Source organism: Adiantum capillus-veneris, chromosome 17 (assembly GCF_014529385.1).
Source record: "Adiantum capillus-veneris isolate H3 chromosome 17, ASM1452938v2, whole genome shotgun sequence".
In the NCBI taxonomy this organism is placed as follows: Eukaryota; Viridiplantae; Streptophyta; class Polypodiopsida; order Polypodiales; family Pteridaceae; genus Adiantum; species Adiantum capillus-veneris.
The window spans coordinates 132,033,537-132,049,098 of NC_140947.1; positions in this window are offsets into that span (position 1 = coordinate 132,033,537).

Genomic DNA, 15,562 nt, shown 5'->3' on the forward strand with positions numbered 1-15,562 from the left:
CCGCATCTATGGGGCCAAATGGGCAAACACATGGAAAACATGGGACTGAAAATCCCTTCACATTACCAACTTGCATACAAAAAACATGGATGACACCTTGCCTAAGAAACCACAGACAAACCAAGTACCAGTAAATTAGGTGGGTGATTATTGTGAAGGAGAAGAAGGAAACACCACCTTACCACTTGAGTACAAAGGCGTAAAGACGGTTGCTATATTAGATAGTGGGGCAGGAATTGCCATTGCAACCAAAGAAATATGGAAAAATTTGGGAAAGCCTACTCTTAGGAAAACTCGAATGAAACTGCAATTAGCGGATGGATACATGGATAAACCAATAGGAATATTAGAACAAATCATTGTATCCTCGTGTGGCATAGAGTATGAGCACACCTTTGCCATATTGAATTTTGACAAGAGCAGCAAATTTTACATCATATTGGACAGACCATTCATGCGTCATCTCAAAATGGTATAAGACTGGGGCTATGACTATATCTACTTGAGACACAAAGAGGTCACAACAAAAATCAATGTCAAAGATCATAGTTATAGAGATGTAGTGCGAACCCCGGGGGAGTCTTAAACTCCACAACTAATTTGGAAAGCAAAGCGCATATTTGGATGTATGGAGCTCCTGAGAGTGGAAGCCTTAGAAAGCAAGATTGCATCCTAGAGCGTTCAATAGAAGATGAGGCATATGTACCAGAACCTTTTCCAGAGGATTTATTTAAACCCTTTGGATGGGATCAAATACTGGCGACTCTTGATGTGTGTGTGAATGAGACGACCTTGACTAAATTTTGCGATGAAGATGGGTATGATATAACTCCCTTATTTACGATAAAGGTGTCGAAGGAAGCTAATGAAGTTTGTGAGTGTGAAAGCAAAAAAGTTGAGACAGACTGCTTCATCATGGAGCATGGTTCCAAGGTGCAAAGGAAGGAATCAAAGAAACCACAAGAATATGTCATCATTGACATACCTGAAGAATTGACAAAAGCTGTTTCAAAGAAGCTGATTCCAAAAAAAGTGCAAATGAAAGTAGATGAAGGAAAAAACTTTCCAAATTCAATGTCAAATGTTCAAAAAATGCAAGATCAAAAGAAGAAGAGGGACAAGGAAGAAGATCGATTGTCTCCTATGATGATCAAATTTAGCATATGCAAAGAAAGAAGACTCAAAATCACATGTTTAGCTGTGATAGATCCAGAAGCAACAAAGAATATAATGGCTTATGGAACGTGGATCATGATGGGAAAGCCACCAATCATCGAGCTAGAGGACATCGTGTACACAGTTCAAAAATGCCGATTCCTAGCTTCGGAGTGGTAGAAGCTATACTCAAGTTGAGTACTGGGGAGTACAAGGATACTTTCCACATAATTGACTCCCATCATATCAAAGAGAGTCTGATCCTGACATAAAGCTGGAGGAACATCTTCTTTCAACCACAAGGAAAAGCTTCAGCAATGACACCATCAAAAATCCCAAAAGCACCTCAAGTCAATGTCAAAAAGGAGCAACCAACCATCACGAAGAAAGGTAAAGCAAAGATGAACACTGAAGTATATCAACTTTGCAAGACAACTTTACCTTCAATGAGCTTCCATCAAACTTCCCACGAAGCCTCTACATCAAGAGCCAAACCATCGACAATGCAATGGAAACCGAGACAAAAAGTCTATCAACCAAAGCTTCCATCACATCAAAGCATTAGGAAGAAGCCAAATAATGTCAACCAAGTGTTGATATCCAAAGAGCACATCAAAGTCAAAGACCCAGTTTGGATACATGAAGCACAAGTTCAACATCAACAAAAGGTAATAGGGTGGGTAGCATCAAATGAGTCAATCACTGCTCAAGGCTACTTCCAAGGAAACACTAATGTTTGGGCCAAAAATCCTAAAGTAATCGCCTGGACCTACCCACCTTAATCAATGTGTTCTACAAAGAACAAGATGCGCTATAAACGCAAGACAAACAACTCAAATAGGAGAGAGAAAAACCACAAAAAGCAAAAAAAAAGACCTTCCAAGCAAGAAATGCGACAAGTTTGGGTACGAAAGTCAGACGCTAGTCAAAGTGCCCAAGAAAGACAGGTGAGGCAGTGGATGATTCCAATTAAGCTACTCTAAGCACAAGGATTTTATAAAGGTAACACACGAATATGGTTACCACAAATTGTAGCTCAATCTGGAACAACGAAGAGAAATCAGGCAGCATAAGCTTCTACCCCAAAGCAAGCAATGACAACCAAAGGCCAGCAGAACCCAACTACAACCAAGGCTGCTGCAATCTACAGATGGATACCTTGTCATCAATCACAAAAGCAAGGCTTTACAATGGAAATCATTAGGTTTGGATACCAAAACCTAGTGTCCATCAAATTATAGAAGAAGATAAAATGCCAAAGACGGCCACACAAGGACCAAAAACAACTTGGGTTCCAAAATTGCTAGTGGAAACTCGATCACAGAGAACCCACACATCTCGACAATCGCTTCTCATGGAAATTAACGCAAAGGCTACATCAAGCCCTATCAGAGATGAAGGACTTGTTTTACAAAGAACTATCAACATACAACAAGCAAGTCAAGAGGAGCCAAAATATGCCAACCTACTCGACAAAATGGTGGCATCCAAAGACTAACATAATGGAAAAGGTCTAAATTTTCAAAACTTATGGAATTGGGTTTCTGGCCTTGAATAGGTAATTCCAAGTCGCCATTAAAAATACATGGCATAAAAGTTAGAGTAGAGCACCTAAGTCACTAAATGAGCGAGGCGTTAGTCCCAAAACTTCATGTAATATTCTCTATGGTTTAAGCATCTTAGCTATTCTAGGTACTACTCAAGGTGGAAGAGTCAAGCGTAATTACGTTGTGTCACTCATGATGGTATAGGTGAGCATAAGAGTTGAAGTCATTGTAGTATAGTGGTAAGTGAAAGAGGAAGTCCAAAATACACTCACGCACTCAACACAGTGAGGCATGAGTGGAGAAGCTTCTTGGAAACATGGAAGCTATTGAGACGTCCTTTGATGTCACATGTGCTAAATTTTCTCCTTGAAGCACCCATCAACTCCATCTCTTACACTACATTCTTTTGTTCGACAAATATCTCATATGCATATAGAGTGTCCCATAATTGGCACTTGCATTAGACACTCTTCCTTTGTTTCTCCCAAGCACTCACCTTGCATGACAGGTACTTCAATTCCAAATGCTCAACTCCAATAAGAGCATATAACAAAGGCACTTTTTTTCCCACCGGGTTTTTTCCCTTTGGTCATCCAAGTTTTAAGACCCTAATCTAGAAACCCTCATCATCGACTTCTTGTATATAATTCTTCTACATCAACAATAAGGAAATGACTACCCAAATCAATCGACAATGACTTGGAGCAAAAACTAAAGGTCTCCATATACTTATCAGGAGCATCTTATCTCTGAGGTCAACAACAAAGCTCCATAAAAAAATGGCAAGTCAAAGACTGGCCTACAACGACAAGCAATGTACAATGAAAAATTCAGCAAGCAAGATATCCACAACAACCATACGTAGCTCACACAATGCTTCATCATTGGCTACCTATTATGGAGAACTCAAATTGCAATGGACCTTGAATGAAAATCAATCATAAAGTCCACGCAACAAAGAGGATCAGTTCTACAAGCTCAAACAAATCAGCATCCATCTTTACGGCGGCTAAGATTGGCAACAAAGAGGTGAATGCACATTAAGAATAAAAGTTTCCTCTAAAATCAAAGATCAAAGATCAAATCACGTATCAACAAAATGGCAGATATGAATCAATCAAGCAAGGGGGGAGTCATCAACGACAAAGCACTTCCCAAGTTGAAGTCCACCCTTGAAGACAAAGCTGAAGACAACCCTATGACAAGACTACACAACGTTGTGTCAAGGGACGACATGATTTACGAAGGGGGGAATGTTTGAGGACAGATCAAACGGGCACCTAACTGGACGGACACGTAGCCGGACACCACATTTGTAGTCTATTATTTTGCGGAGCTATTGTAGTAATACTCTATGTAAATCCTAAGTCCATAGTAGTAGTCAATTCCCTGAGTTGTAATTCTGTCAATGACAATTGTAAAGGTCCATGTGAGTCGTCCATTTAGAAATCCCTAGCTATAAATGTCAATAACCTTAATGTGAAGAGAACGCTGATCTTTAGAAGAACAAAGAGCTCTGTTGTACGTAAGCTCCAGCCACGAGCTGCTCCAACTTGTAATCGACTTTTCTAATGATTGGGTAATCCGTTTTCAAATCTGAAACTTGCATTATGTTCCTCTCTCTTTGCTCTTTCAATTAAGTGTAAGCATTGTCAGTTTTGTTGTGGTTCTTGACTACGCGTTTATGAGCTATAATTGCAGATTTGAGTGCTTAAGTCGCTGTTTTTAGTCGTTTTGACCATAGGAGAGTGTTCTTAAGCCATAGGATGACAGTTATGGATAGTTCTGCTGCTCTTTTTTAAGACCTTTTTTATGATGGATCGTGATTTTTGGTACCTTGTTGGATTGCGACCAGACTTGCTAGGATAGTGCCCCTAGGTGTCCTAGACCTCCTCCTAAAGTTTCATTGCATTTCGAGTCCATTCGAGTGCCGAAATGTCGTGATGACCTAGAGCTGTGAGAAAGGACATAGGCAAATTTCCCTGATCATTGAGTGTTGGTTTGCTTGTAGAGTTGTTGTGTTTTCTTGTTAAGGTTCACCTTGTGAGATTGACGATCTCATAGAGTCTTCGTGCCTCATCCCAGACACTTTTCCTGAGTATTGACATTATGTTAGTGCCAGAAAGCTATGTTGCAGACCTCCATCGCGACGACCCGCTAACAGTCATCCACATACAACAAAAGCGTGATTACCACATTGCAAATAGTGACCTCTTTAATGCCTTCTTCTTGCATAAATTTAAGTACCATTTGTTCTAATTGATCGATGCATAGACCAAAGAGAGTTGGTGACAATGGACATCCTTGTTTAATCCCAATAATGCTAGAAAAAATTCTAAAATTCCTCTGCCCATACACAATTGACCCATCATGTTCTCATAGATTTGCGAAACCACAAGCATAAACTCACTTGGCACTTAGAGTTCTTCCATACTTCACAAATTGTTACGTGGAATCATATTAAAGACTTTCTTAAAGTCCACAAAGCAACAATACCATCGCTTGTCTTTAAACCTACTTCCCTCCACAAGAACTCGCAAAGTGACAAGATGATCAATGGTGCTATGGTGTCTACGAAGACCTGCTTGTCCTTTTGCACGCTTGTCATTCTCTTCAACCCAATCACTCAATTTTATCTCTATTATGCACCCAAACAACGTTTTCATGAGAGACCATATCAGTATAGTCTGGTAGTTATTTACATTCTTTACATTCCCTTCTTTATGCAAAGGCTTGACCCAATTGGTGCTCCAATCATAAGGCATACCATGTTGAAATACAAGGTTGAACATATCACACATCCACTCATGTGTAAAATATCCCGTTCATTTAATCATTTTTGGCTTGATACCTTGAAGATCTCCCGCTCTGCGAGTGGCCAACTTTTTGAGCCCGTTGCACACATCCTCAAAGAAAGAGGACATACATGGGAGTGAAGCATAAAATGACATCTTTCTAGAATTTGGTTACTCATATAGTTGCTTACAATGTGGTAAATATCCATAAGAGTCAAGTTACCAAAACTCTCAACCGCTTGTCCCTCCAGCTTCTCTAAAATCTTTCACATATGCGTGCCTTTTATTGGACTTGAAGAAATTGATGCTTGAATTCTCATGTTCTTCTCTTCTTTTGAATCAATGCCTTGTATGTATGCAAATGAATTTTATAGCTTTCTTTTTTCATAGGTACATCTAGCCTTATCAAGGACTTTTGAGCATCTTGATATTATTTATCAAACCACCTTTTTCATGATCTATTTTTGTTGATACCATGGACATGCTCTATGGAAAAGCATTCTTCGGCACAAGAACAACTAACTTTCTTGAATGGTGCTTCCCATTTACTTTTCAATGGTGCATCATATTGAAGCTTAGTCATCCATAACTTTTTCTCAACCATTTCAATATACATTGGTGCCTATTTGAAATCCATACAAAGAGAGAATTTCTCTTCCCTTTGGCTCAGATTATCATGCTTAGTTGTTTCTCAATGTATAAGGTCAATACATAAGGTAATGGTATGATTCCAAGGTCCATTGTAAAAGCGTAAAACTCTTTATGCGATCTATGATGGATTTGCAGAGTAGCAAATAGTCAGTCACACTAGCCCCATTGTGTTCTCTATTGTAAATCCATCGGTTGCACTCTACAAAGATAAATTGTTGGCAATAAGCATACCCGTGCTATTGTACATGTGTAAAAGTGTGAGACGACACGGGAGAGAGAAATAGACTGATGAATAAGAAAATACAGAGTACACAAAGTAGACAAATGAAATAGGAAATTTGTATTGATGTAAGATAATGAGGACATGAAGAGCTAGCTCGTGTCAGACCTCCCATCCACCCCGGAGTTATCTCACTCATCTCAATCTCAATCCCAATCTTGAGCACAATCTCAATCACAATCACACTCTCAATCTCAATCACAATCACACTCGCAATCTCAATCAAAATCAAAGTCCTACACCCTCTCTAACTATAGAGGTTGTTTCCCTCTAAATAGATAGCTGAAAAGTGGCTATTTTGGTCGTCGACCTCGTGTCTTTAGCAACATGGCAAAAAAAAGGTTCAAAAAGAGGCGTCTTGCACACAAACACAAAAACGGCACTAAAAATATGCCACATGTACAAATTACTAAAAATTAGAAAACTTTTGTTTTTTTTTTCAAGTCCTAGAATTCCTGGCCATTTTCATCCGCTCGTAGCTCTTAAAGGGTTCCAAATGTGACCGGGCCCGTCTCATATGAATTTGTTTGCCTTGTTAAGCTCTTTGACAACCGTGTGATGCAAAAACTCCATATGTTGCTCAAATTGGCCAAAAATTTACCTAAACGTTGGTAATTTCTACAAAAGCGACATAAAAACAACATTTTCTCACTTTTTTCTCAACCTACGGAAAAAAACGAGCATCAAAATGAAGGAATCTAAAAAAACTCAAAGAAGAAATATTTTTCCTCATGTTTAGGACTACATTTCCTACGTACAAAACTTTTCCAAATTCTGACCTTAGCACCCTCAAATCTGGCTCCCAAAAGGTATCCCGGGTCAAAATTTAAAACTTTGCGAAAACAATCAGAATAAAACCCTAGACTGTGGAAAAGCCCTAAAATGATTGAATTTTGCTCCAAACAAAAGATGTGGAAAATCTTTGCAAAAATAAATCCTATTACATTCTCTCCTTATCAAAATTCAATGTCCTCAGAGTTGGAAGGAGAGGTATTCTGCCTGCAAAACATCTAAATCAACCCAGCAGGCATCTTCTACATGATACATATCCCACTTAACCAAAACTTCAACAAGTGTTCTACTCCTAAGCTGCCTAACTCTACGATTAAGAATTGCTTTCGGTTTTATTTTCAGTGATCCATCATCTCTAAGATTATATTTCCCTTGCAAAACATGTCGAGGATTAGCCACATACTTCTTTAACAAACTTACATGGAAAACGGAATGCACTTTCATATGCGCACGCAATTCAAATTTATAAGCAAGGAACCCAACCATTTTCAAAAGTTCCTTAAAAGGGCCAGAAAACCTTGGAGACAATGGCCTATCCTTACCAAGAATCAAATTAGTATACTTGGGAACAACTTTTAAGAAAACTAAATCTCCTACATCAAAGGATAGTGGTCTCCTATGCTTGTCATAATATTTTTTATTTTATTTTTTGGGCTTCTTTAATGTGACGTCTAATCTTGGAAAGCTCTAGGTCCATCTTCTCAAGGATTTGGCTTGAAACTTCTACCTTGTTCTCAGGAATCTTGAAAAATGTAAGGGAGTTGAGCAATTACAGCCATACATGGCTTCAAAAGGTGCCATTTGAATAGATGCATGCCAAGAACTATTATAAGCAATCTCAACCAAAGGCAAGTTGTCTACCCAATTTTTCTGCCTCTCACTCACATACATCCTAAGCATGCTTCTAATACCCAATTTACCCATTGAGTTTCCCCATTTGTTTGAGGATGGAAATAAATGTTCATTCTTAGTTTTGCCTAAAAAGTAGCCTTCCAAAAGTTAGAGGTGAACTTAGAGTCATAGTCAGACACTATGTTTTTGGGCATATCATGCAATTTTACCAAGAACATCTAGAGGCTCTAACTCACTAGGTAAGTGCTTCTGTTCAACCTTCACCTGTTGAAATTCTATACATTCTCGCACATACAACAAGATATCAGCTCACATACTTGGCCAAAAGAAATAGCTCTTCACTTTAGCATATTTCTTGTTAAACACAGAGTGTCTCACAAATGGAGTGTTGTGACTTTCTCACAAAAATTGATGCTTCAAAGAGGAATTTATAAGGCACACACAAAGCGATCATGATAATACAAATGAAACTTTCCCTCAAACATCTCACCCACATGAGAATTCAAAAAGAGATAATATTAGAGTAGAAAGGACCATTATTCACTTCAACTCAAACTTGATCGATCAAATCACTACACACCACAGAAATCAAAGTACACAAAGGCCTTCAACTCAAGGCATCGTCAACCTTATTCTCTAAATATTTAAGATCAAAGTCATACTCACACAATAGTTGAATCCATCACTGAGTGAAAATATATTTTAAGCTCTGATGATCAGTCCTTAATTTAAATTTCACACCAAGCAACAAATGATGCCAATGTTTTAAATAATGAACAACAACTCCTAATTCCAAATCATACACACGATAATTCACTTCATTTCTTCTCAACTTCCTAGATTCATATGCAACAACTCTTCCCTCTTGACATAAGACACACCCCATTTATTCCCCACTTGATAATGCACTTCATGTCTTCTTAACTTCCTAGATTCATATGCGACAACTCTTCCCTCTTGACATAAGACACACCCCATTTGTTCCCCACTTGATAATGTACTTCATGTATTCTCAACTTCCTAGATTCATATGCGACAACTCTCCCCCCTTCACATGAGACACACCCCATTTGTTACCCACTTGCATCACATGTTACCACAAAAGGTTTCCCAAGTTCTGGGATTTCTTAAATACAAATTTTAGCCACCTTTTGTCTCAGTGTTTCAAATGCATCTTGACATCCTTTAGACCATATAAAACCCTTTTTTTAAATTTGTTAGTTTAGTTAAAGGAGTTGCAATCTTATAAAAATCCTCAATGTGTGTTCGTCATACTGTGCTAACCCCATAAAACTTCTCACCTCGCTCATAGTTTTGGTAGTTGGCCATTCTACAATTGCCTTGACCTTACCATGATCAATATGAATGCCCTCTTTCAAGATTACCCTTCCCAAATATACATTTTTTTCCTTGAAATAGAAACATTTACTCAGTTTGGCATAAAATTGATGCTCACGCAGTACTTCAAGAGTTTTCTTAAATGCAATCCATGATCTTTTTATTCTTAGAATAAACAAAAATATCATCCAAAAACACCAAAATGAAGTCATCAAGATATGGATGAAATATATTTTCATTAAACACATGAATGTCATAAGTGCATTAGTCAAATCAAAACCCAAAACTGTAAACTCGAAGTGCCCATATTGTGTACAAAAAGCAATTTTTAAAATATCTCCTTCCTTGATTTTGATCTATTGGTATCCAGATCAAAGGTCAAGCTTTTAAAACACTTGTGTACCACTAAGTTGACTTAATAGCTCACTGATGTGTAGATGGGGATATTTATTTTTAATGGTTTGTTTGTTAAGACTCCTATAGTCAATGCACAGCCTATAAGTCCCATCCTTCTTTCTCTTGAAAAAATAGGGCTATCCCAAGGAGATACACTAGGTTTGATTAACCCTTTCTTCAACAAGTAGTCAAGTTGGAGTTTTAGTTCCTTAAGTTCATTTATGTTGAATCTTTAAGGAGACCAAGAGTATGTTTTAAATCCTGGATATCGATCCATCCCATGGTCGAGTGATCTAGGAGGAGGCATACCTAGTAGGCCATGAGGAAAAACATCCTTGAACTCATCAAGGATAAGATTTTCCACAAAGTCTTGATTTCCCCCCTCCCCTTTTCTAGGTTCATCTTTTAATTCATTCGCAAAAATTATTAAGGTCTCACAGCCTTGTCTAAGTTCCCTTATCAGTTTCATGTCCGAAATCAGAACAGACTTAGAATTTCTTTCCTCTCCATAGATAGTGTGACTACTCTCATCAGTAGATTCACAGTCAATTAAGACCTGATTTTCATTCATAGAGTCCATGCCAACAATTATATCATGCACACCCATGTCTATGCATAAAAGATACCTTTGTGATTTTGACCATTCAAAGGAAAAGATAGATTTTCAATTAGGCCTTTTGTGAGACTTTTATTTCCACTAGCTAATTCCACAAGTCTTTTAATTTCCTCGGTTAATTTTAGGTTTATTCTCTCTACCAATTTAGAGGATAAGAAGCAATGTGTTCTATCCGAATCGATTAAGACATCCAGTTTTAGATTTCAGCTTTTCTCACGAAATTGATCACAAAATCTTTCAGATGTCACACCAAAGACATAAAACGCCGCAAAGGAGGTCACATGACTTACCTTTATCATCTGCAATGCCAATAGCCATCTTGACTTGTACTACCTTATCGATAGCTTTGTTTGGACATTTGAATGTCTGGTGTCCCTGCTCTCCACATCAAAAGAATAATCCAAGTCTTCAAGCTCTTTCAAGAAACTCCGGGTCTTGATGTCAATGCACTAGAGATTGCTTCTTTTGGTTTTCGTTTCCACTTCCATTTCCCCCATTAGGGAACGGTGACGTCGTTGTTGTTCATTTTTACCTTGCCAGTTAGGAAAAGATTGATTTGATGGGTTCCGAGGATTTGTTGCAGCATTATTCAAACAATGGCCCATTGAAATCATCCTTTTAGTTTGGTTGAATTTGTCCCACTTCTCATAATTTTTTGCCTTCACCGCATCTAAGAAACTTCATCATCAACACAAACTACACCCTTTACTTGAAACTTGAGAACATCTTGCAAACCCTAATTAAACTTCATCTTTAATGCATCTCATGTCACATCTGAAGAATATTTATGTAAACGCAAATTTTTATCCTTGTACTCATCCACGGTCAATGATGGTTTGTCGCCTTCTTGCTACTTGAAACCATAAAATTCCACCTTTTTCTCCATATTGTAGTGAGGAGAACAATACCTTTTCTCAGCTTGTGCATGAAATTCCTTCCATGCAATCACACTTTTATCGGTATGAATCTACATGTACGATTTCCACCATAGCTTTGTAACACTATGAAGTTGCACGATAGCAATCTTTGCCTTTGCTTCTTTGAAAAACTACCGTATGGAAAAGGAATCTTCAAGTTCTTCAATCCATGCTTCCAAATCTTCACTCATCTTCCCTATACCATCAAATTCATTGAGTTTAGCCTTCTTGAAAACTTGTTTGATTGCATCTTCTCCCACATCTTCATCATTGTTTCTCTTTTGTTTCTTCTTCTTTGATCCTTCACCTCCCGGAGGCGGTGATGGACCATTTCCACCACCTAACAAATCCACCCAAATTCCACCTCTACCTTCTCCTCGGCTTCCACTTCCACCTTCTCATCCACTTCCACCATCTGCATCAACTACTCATTTTCTTTATCATCTTTCTCTCATCTGTTAAGATCTTCATTGAGCCATCAAATAAGCTCCACTTATTTCCTCAGTTGCTGCTGCTATGCTTCCATCATTGCAGCAAAATTGAAACTGCTTTGATACCACTTGTGACATGACATGAGAGAGATAAATAGATTGATGAATAAGAAGAAAGTACGCATAGTAGAAAAATGAAATAGGAAATTTGTATTGATGTAAGATAACAAGTATAGGAAGTGCATAGCTCGTGTCGAACATTTTGACCAACCCCGAGCTATCTCACTCTCAATCTCAATCCCAATCTTGTGCACAATCTCAACCACAATCACACTCTCAATCTCAATCACACTCGCAATCTCAATCACACTCTCAATCTCAATGAGACTCGCAATCTCAATCACAATCACAATTGTATAGCCTCTTTGATTATAGAGGTTGTCTCCTCCTGAATAAGTAGCCGAAAAAATGCTATTTTTATTGTTGACCTCCTGTCTTTATCAACACGGCCAAAAATAGGCTTGAAAAGAGGCATCTTGCACAAAAACACAAAAATGACAGTAAAAATATCCCACACATGCGGATCAGTAAAAATTAAGTCTTGGACTTGCTGAGAATTTTCATTGGCTCGTGACTTCCAAACGGTTTTGAATTTGACAAAATCTATCTCATATGAATTTTGTCAAGCTCTTCAACAGTCGTGTGATGCCAAAAATCTATATCTTACTCAGATTGGCCAAAAATTTACCTACAAGTTGGCAATTTCTACAAAAACGATGTAAAAGTAGCATTTTCTCACTTATTCCTTGAACGGCTGAAACGAGTATTAAAACAAAGCAACCAAAAAAACTCAAAGAAGCAATGTTTTTTTCCCTCATACTTAGGACTAAATTTTCTATATACAGAAATTTTCCAAATTCCAACCTTAGCACCCTCAAAACTGGCTCCCAAAAGGTGTCCCAAGTCAAAATTTGAAACTTTACGAAAACAATCAAAATAAAACCCCAAATTGTGGAAAAACTCTAAAATGATCGCATTTTTCTCCAAACAAAGATATGGCAAATCTTTGCAAAAATAAGTCTTATTACAAAAAGTAACTTTCTATAGTAATCCAGCTCTTTCTTCTCCATTGAAGTATGATCATACAAGTGAGCTTCCTTCAACTCCCTTGGAATGTATGGCATATCAAATTGTTGAGTATCATGTTGCAATGTTTTTGTGCAAGCATTCATATCCCCAAAGAGAATAACATCACCTTTTCCTTTATGACAAGCAATGTCTCTTCTAAATCAAAAAATGGTTGATCTCTATCCATACAAGCATAAAAGGGGTAATCATGATGAGGAATGTAGCAACCTACTACAAAAATGGGTGCTCTTTTTTGTGTCATTCACCCATACATAAGCATTTATTCTTGTCATCTTTTCTCAATTGATACAAAATTTCTCAATCCTTTCTGAATCAAAGGGAATATTCCGGCGAGTGAGGTCTCGAGCTTTGAATTTTTGGTTTTTTGATGAGTGATTTTTCTCATGCACGACGATTTTCCTCATAATTGGGGCCTTATAAATGTGTGTTTCTAGAATAACAAGTATAAGGGTAAATTAGGCTCCATACTTAACAACTCTTGATGGTAGCCATTTTTTCCAATTCAGAGTTTATGAGCTTGTCATATAGGTTGTACGAAATTTTCTTTGTTAGTTTTGGATCAATTCGGAGTTGGTTTGTGGCCATAAGTCAAAATTGATTCTTTGTGCACCTCCATTCCATTTTCTAATGCCATGGGCATCAATTGATGTTTCTCAATGATCTAAATAAGGTATATTGTTTATAACCTCCATCTAAGCTTCTTGTGTAGTATTCAGATCTCAATTTTGACACTTTGCCAAAATAGAGATTATTATCTAAAAACCCCCCAAACTCTAATTCAAATGTTCATATGAGCTTGTGGAAGTGTTCTATAGGTTTATGCTATGGTCCCCTCCAAGTTTGTTTCTTGTTTCACTTTGGTGTACCGGGCTTGTCGCTATGGTCAATTTTGCACCCATCTATCCTGAAGAGGGCCTACTGACCTAGGGTTTTTCTCAGCTTCCCATTTGTCAAAGTTTGAGACTAAGGATTGATTTTTGGTTTTATGGATAATGAATTTTTTTTTTTCAATGAGTAAATTTTCTCCCGCATGATGGCTTCTTCTCAGAAGAAGGGTCTTATAACTGTTCTTTCGTAAAATAATAATTACAAGGGTAAATCATGCTCCATATTCCTATAAGACACTTCCATCCATAATTTAATAGCCTTTTGACGTTTCTTCATTATCCTGAGAGGGAAGAAGTAGGATTGTTAGGCTTTTGCAGGCGGTTGTCTATGGGTGCGGGTGCTTCTTTGCATTCATGAATGCACCAATGTCAAGCTCTTCAGCTCAATACATTGGCATTACAAGAAAGAATTTCCTCTATGGAGAGGAAGCATTAGGGCCAATTTGGATGAAAAAAGGGTTGTGTAAGGATCTAAAAAGGGGCTACCTAAAAAAGACCATGAAGATCTTACCGAAACTATTCAACATGGGTACTCATTGGATAGAGCTCATAAAGTGCCACTCATGGACCATTTGAGCATTGAATTTGGAGTTCATATACAAAAATTATGGCTAAAATAGTGCAAAATATTACAAAAGCTCTTGACATGTGTACAAAAGTGCCATACTTTTGGAAATGTGGCTCCTCTTTGACCCTTAAATCAAGAATAGAGAAACCCTAAACATCTCTTATTTCATCCAAATTGGCCCTAATGGTTGCAACTCTCCAACAACAATTGCAAAAGAAGTACACCTACATTATGAAGCTTGGCAACACCATCACACATTTGAAAGAAACACCACATTGGTGCAAGAGAACGCAAGTGCACTTTCTCATCCATTGAAACACTTGCACATACAGATGGAGCATGCAAACGATGATTGACAGTCACAAGGTGATTTTTTCTTCACTTGTAGGAGACATTTCTACCTCAAACTTTTTGCTAACATTTAACTTGTTGGTTGCCAGAAACTTTATCCATGAGACATATGGTGGAACAAGCCAAGATGATTGAGTCTACCTTCTCACTAGTTGTCCCAATACCCATGATATTATTTCTATCTTATATTCACATGGGGGGAGAACATTAGGGATATACACTCACCAAGGAGCTAAACTTATGCACAAATTGGCAAATGTGGTTAGTGAAGATGAGGTGCAACAAGCTTGTGGTGTGGCTAGGATCAGCACCAAAGCCTACAAGAAAAAAATTCAACTCCTAAAGGATGTCTTATGCGAGTGTGGCATCGTGGAGAACCTATTTGTCATTTATCACAAGGTCAACCTTGCAAAGAAGGCTATAAACAAAGATGTGTTCTCCCGCATTGGGGCATACCTGTACACATTGAGGACACAATGCGAGCTTCATTTTATGCTTCATGCACTCCAAAGGCAAGGGGAAAGGCTAGGCAGAACTCCATAAGATCTTCAAAGAAGGGACTCCTTACACAATGTAGAACAATATATTTGTGGACCTCAGAAAGCTTCAACAAGATATGCTTATATTCTACAAATTACCTCAAGGAGGTGACACAATATACATCTTAATTTTTGTTGTGTTCTTCTTATCATAGCTTTTGAATTCTAAGGTCTTGCCTCTACTTGTTTACAATGCTTGGCACAAAAGTTACTTTGTTGGTGAAACTCCATGAGTGTCAAATAGTGAAAGGTCAAAGGCTAGAGAGGTTATCACTCTAATGAATGAAGCCTATTGCAA